The sequence below is a fragment of the Ostrea edulis genome, chromosome 7 (assembly GCF_947568905.1).
Source record: "Ostrea edulis chromosome 7, xbOstEdul1.1, whole genome shotgun sequence".
NCBI lineage: Eukaryota > Metazoa > Mollusca > Bivalvia > Ostreida > Ostreidae > Ostrea > Ostrea edulis.
In genome coordinates, this window is record NC_079170.1 from 28723705 (window position 1) to 28730420 (window position 6716).

Below are 6716 nucleotides of genomic sequence, written 5' to 3' on the forward strand. Positions count from 1 at the left end.
CAATTTTTAGATATCACGTTTAAGGAAGTCAGCTACTTATGCCTTTTGATTGCAGGTAACCTGAAATTTCAAGTTTTTCATAAATATTTTAAAGAACTCTGTATTTGTATTAGATATCTGACTAATTTACAACTATCCACGTAAAGAGATGTGATATTAGGTATCTTCATATGCCAACAATTTTGAGATATCACGCTTAAGGAAGTCAGCTACTTATACCTTTTGATTGCAGGTAACCTAAAATTTCAAGTTTTCCGTAGATATCTTAAGGAACTCTGCGTTTATATTCGATATCTGACTAAGTTCCAACTATCCACGTGAAGAGGAGTGATATTAGGAATCTTGATATGCCATCAATTTTCAGATATCACCCTTAAGGAAGTCAGCTACTTATACCTTTTGATTCCTCGACACCTGAAATTTCAACTTTTTCATAAATATCTTAAGTAACTCTGCTTTTGTATTAGATATCTGACTAACTTACAACTATCCACATGAAGAGGAGTGATATTAGGTATCTTGATATACAATTAATTTTCAGATATCACCCTTAAGGAAGTCAGCTACTTATACCATTAAACTCTAGGTACCCTGAAATTTCAAATTTTTCATAAATATCTTATAGAACTCCTTGTTTGTATTAGATATCTGACAAATTTACAACTATCCATGTGAAGTGGAATGGTATTAGATATCTTGATATGCCATCAATTTTCAGATATCACCCTTAAGGAAGTCAGCTACTTATACCTTTTGATTACAGGTAACCTGAAATTTCAAGTTCATAAATATCTTAAAGAACGCCTTGTTTGTATTAGATATCTGACTAATTTACAACTATCCATATGAAGTGGAGTGGTATTAGGTATCTTGATATGCCATCAATTTTCAGATATCACCCTTAAGGAAGTCAGCTACTTATACCTTTTGATTACAGGTAACCTGAAATTTCAAGTTTTTCATAAATATCTTAAAGAACGCCTTGTTTGTATTAGATATCTGACTAATTTACAACTATCTATATGAAGTGGAGTGGTATTAGGTATCTTGATATACCATCAATTTTCAAATATCACCCTTAAGGAAGTTAGCTACTTATACTTTTTGATTCTAAGTAAACTGAAATTTGAAGTTTTCCGTAAATATCTTGAGGATCTCTGCGTTTGTATTAGATATCTGACTAACTTACAACCACCCACGTGAAGGGGAGTGATATTAGGTATCTTGATACCTATTATCATACCTCTTCACGTGGATAGTAGTTTACTAGTCAGATATCTAACAGAAACACAGAGTTCCTTAAACTATATACAAAACACTTTAAATTTCAAGATGTCTGGAATCAAAAGGTATAAGTAGCTGACTTCGTCGAACGTGATATCTCAAAATTGATTGCATATCAAGACAGTTCATATAAAGCTCTGTAATATCGGCAAAGATAAATTAGTCAAGTATCTAACATATCTATCTGACAATTGATGGCATTTCAAGATACCTAATATCACTCCTCTTCAGGTTGATAGTAGATAATTAGTCTGATATCTAATACAAACACACAGTTCCTTAAAAGATATCTACAAAACATTTGAAATTTCAGGTAACCAGGAATCAAAAGGTCTAAGTAGCTAACTTCCTTAAGCGTGATATCTGAAAATTGATATCATAATAAGATACTTAATATCACTCCTTGTCATATGTGAGATGGTAAATTACTGATATATCTTATACAAACGCAGAGTTCCTTAAGATATGTACTTATAACTTTGCCAGGCATTAAAAATAATTTTTATATCTTCTGAAAGCAGGGAATATATGCTTTTCAAAAATATAAAAAATATTGAATTCATAAGGAAAATTAAAAAAAAATCATATCGAGGGGGAAAATGACCTTGTGAAAAAGCGTTGCGTCATATTTATACGAAGCCATCCTTCACTTTAAATGCTTTTTTTAATTTAATAGCTTTACTTACTTTATTGATTTTTACATAGTCAAAAAATAGAGGAAATTTCCAAAAATATTATATATAGATCATATATCTTATGACCGTAGTTTCAAAGATTTAGAGGCACTCCTTTTACGTTGCCCTGTTTTTACGCACCACCGGTCAAATTGACCGGTACGGTAGAGAAGGGGTTAAGATATGTACGGAAAACTTGAAATTTCAGTCTACCTAGAATCAAATGGTATAAGTAGCTGACTTCCTTAAACGTGATATTTGAAAATTGATGGCATATCAAAATACCTAATATCACATCTTGTCATGTGTGCATTGGTAAATTAATCAAATATCTAAAACAAACACGGAGCTCCTTAAAATATTTTCTAAAAACTTGAAATTTCAGGTTACCTGCAATCAAAATGTACAAGTAGCTGACTTCATTAAGCGTGATATCTCAAAATTGAAGGCATATCAAGGTACTTAATATAACTCCTTGTCATATGTGCATTGGTAAATTAATCAGATATCTAAAACAAAAACGGAAATCCTTAAAATATTTACTAAACACTTGAAATTTCAGTTTACCTGCAATCAAAATGTACAAGTAGCTGACTTCCTTAAGGGTGATATCTGAAAATTAATAGTATATCAAGATACCTAATATCACTTCTCTTCACGTGGATAGTTGTAAGTTAGTCAGATATCGAATATAAACGCAGAGTTCCTTAAGATATCTACGGAAGACTTGAAATTTTAGGTTACCTGCAATCAAAAGGTATAACTAGCTGACTTCCTTAAACGTGATATCTCAAAATTGTTGGCATATGAAGATACCTAATATCACACCTCTTCATGTGGATAGTTGTAAATTAGTCAGATATCTAATACAAATACAGAATTCTTTAAGATATTTATGAAAAATTTGAAATTTCAGGGTACCTAGAGTCAAATGGTATAAGTAGCTGACTTCCTTAAGGGTGATATCTGAAAATTAATTGTATATCAAGATACCTAATATCACTCCTCTTCATGTGGATAGTTGTAAGTTAGTCAGATATCTAATACAAAAGCAGAGTTACTTAGATATTTATGAAAAAGTTGAAATTTCAGGTGTCGCGGAATCAAAAGGTATAAGTAGCTGACTTCCTTAAGGGTGATATCTGAAAATTGATGGCATATCAAGATCCCTAATATCACCCCTCTTCACGTGGATAGTTGGAACTTAATCAGATATCGAATATAAACGCAGAGTTCCTTAAGATATCTACGGAAAACTTGAAATTTTAGGTTACCTGCAATCAAAAGGTATAAGTAGCTGACTTCCTTAAACGTGATATCTCAAAATTGTTGGCATATGAAGATACCTAATATCACACCTCTTCATGTGGATAGTTGTAAATTAGTCAGATATCTAATACAAATACAGAGTTCTTTAAAATATTTATGAAAAACTTGAAATTTCAGGTTACCTGCAATCAAAAGGTATAAGTAGCTGACTTCCTTAAGGGTGATATCTAAAAATTGATGGTATATCAAGACACCTAATATCAGTCTTCTTGACGTGGTTAGTTGTAAATTAGTCAGATTTCTAGTACAAACACAGAGTTCCTTGAGATAATTATGAAAAACTTGAAATTTCAGGTTACCTGCAATCAAAAGGTATAAGTAGCTGACTTCCTTAAGGGTGATATCTGAAAATTAATGGCATATCAAGATACCTAGTACCACTCCACTTCACATGGACAGTTGTAAACTAGTCAGATATCTAATACAAGCACAGAGTTCTATAAGATATTTATGAAAAACGTGAAATTTCAGGATACCAGGAATCAAAAGGTATAAGTAGCTGACTTCCTTAAGCGTGATATCTGGAAATTTATGGCATGTCAAGATACCTAATATTACTCTTCTTCACTTTGATAATTGTAAATTAGTCAGATATCTAATACAAACTCAGAGTTCCTTAAGATATTTGCGAAAAACTTGAAATTTCAGTTTACCTGCCATCAAAAGGTATATGTAGCTGACTTCCTTAAGCGTGATATCTGAAAATTGATGACATATCACGATACCCAATATCACTACTCGCCATATGTATCGTTGTAAGTTAGTTAAATATATGATATAAACACGGAGTTCCTTGAGGTATTCACACAGATCTTGAAATTTCATTGTACCGATAATCAAAATGCATAAGTAACTGATTTCCTAAAGAGCGATATCTGAAAATTCGTGGAGTACCAAAACACCATCTATCACTTCTTGCCATATGTATAGTCGTAAATTCGTCAGATATCTAATACAAACATAAAGTCAAACATAAAGTTTCTTACGGTATTCACACTTATGTTGAAATTTCAGGGTAACTCGAATCAAATTGTAAAAGTAGCAGATATTTCAAAATGGATGGTATATCAAATGATTGAAGGTCTGAATTCAATCCGTATCACTTTTAAAGTAAACACTCAGTTGAAAAAGTTTATTCATATTTTGCATTGGAACGTTATGTAATTGGGGATAATTGAACATGAAATTTCATACGACTCCTCGTCCTCTTTAGAAATAAATCTGATAGATAATAATTTTCAAACTCATTAACCTTTATCTGGTAGCGAGCTATCAGTAATTATAACTTTTATATTTTGTAGTAGTTGGCTACGAGTAGCTAACTTTTCATACTTTTAGTAGCTGGCTACTAGTAACTGGCTACTAGTAGCTAACTTTTCCTGGTTCAAGTAGCTGGCTACTAGTAGCCAACTTTTCTCTTTTTAAGTAGCCAGTTACTAGTAGCTGGTTACTAGTAGCCAACTTCACCGATCTGAAGTTAGCAGCCACTAACCAGCAGCCAATAGAAGCTAGCAGCCACTAACCATGCAGCAGCCAATACGGCCACAGGGGCTCGGTACACATGATACACCTTTTTTAAAACCTCCAAAAAAGCGGATTTTGGTGTTGGATTTTATTTATATAATTTATTATTCGGACACAAATCATGCAAAACTTCAATTTATTATTCGGGAACAAATAATACAAAACTTCAATATCTGACAACCGAGCCCCTGTGAATACGGCCATAGAAGCTAGCAGCCAATAAGAAAGTTCATCAAAGTACTACGAGTAATTAGACGGAATACTAAAAAGTAACACATATCTCCCGTGAACGAAGCAACCACGTCACCCAGTGATGAGCCACCGAACTAAGAAATATATTGATGGAAATACGATTTCAATTTCCTTGCAGTTTTGGAATGCAAGCAAATGGAATATACATGTAGTTTTACATCGATATTTCATCTTTGAGCAAAAACTCGTCACGGGTTTATTTCATGACCGTGTTTTCTTAATCCATGTTGACCATAGCCACGGGATGTTTTCCGAGAGTGAACTCCATTTGTACAGTATAGTACGAAATTACTCTCAGTCATGAAATGGACCTCGTATGTTAAAAGGTTCGTGACTTCCAATTTTTATCACACAACATTTATATACATAATGATAGTCAGGGTTTTAACATCATGCCCTTACAAACCCACCTGACTAGGGGGTAAAGGGTACTTTATCTACCATTTACTCACACATCCAATTCAATAGGCACACATTCAAAGATAGAAGAAGAGGAAGAGGGTTAGAAAGGAATGAGGTTACTCTGGCTATGTACAAGATAATGTTAATCTGATATAGGTTGTCAAAACTAATTATAAAAGGTATCAAATGTACTGTTATGATATTGATAATAACTTAAAGGACACAGATGCTAATGTATACATATACATGTGTGTGTGTGTGTGTGTGTGTATATATATATATATATATATATATATATATATATGCAAGATGATCTAGAACTATAAATGACTTTCTGCCTCCTCCAACTTTTGAGCCAAAAAAATTAAAATTTAAAGTTCATTAGAATTTATGTTGTTTCCAATAACTAAGAACATGATACCTCCCTTAAAAAGCATTCCAAATCTTTCTTTTAGAATGAGTTAGTCAAGTAACATCTTAGAAGGCCCTAGAATCAAGGATTTTGCACGAAACGTGTTCAGTGTGCACAAAATGTGCTCAGCGTCTGGGGGCCTGGGCGGCCCCCTGACCCCCGCCTAATTTCCTGCCTCCTCCAAATTGAAGGTTAATTTACGGCCCTGGTAGCGTTATATATTCGCGGCTTGTGTACTCGTGCACATTCTCTATGACTCGTAGAATGTTTTCCAGCAGACGATCCAAATGTTTGTGATCATATAACATCTTATTTTACCTATGCTATTGATACTGTAGCGATCAGTCGGATGTGGTCGCCGTTGGCCAGATAGCTCAGTTGGTAGAGCACATGACTAGAGTTTCAGGGGGCCCGGGTTCGAACCCCGGTCTGGTCCGTTGCATTTTCTCCCTTCCTGTTAAAATACTAAACTGAAACTAAATAAATATTTATAAAGAGCGGGTGGATCCTTTACCAAAACTGTATAAATTCTATGATCCCAGCTGTGGGGAGGGAGAAACCAGGGTGGGGCCAAAATTGTTATAGTGATTAAAGTTTATCACTTTAAAGACGTCTTGAATTTTGCTGCTACTGTATAAGCACTGAAATACATGTTTTGGAAAAGCAGAAAGAATGTATCAAAATCGTGTATCCACAGAGGAAGATGTTCAAAGTCAAGGGCGACCAGGAGCAGTATGGCTATACACTGTTTATGTCCGTTACATTTAATGAAATTCTTATATAATTTTACGTATACTGACACTAAATAAAAGTAAAACGAACATTTTGAAGGAGCAGAA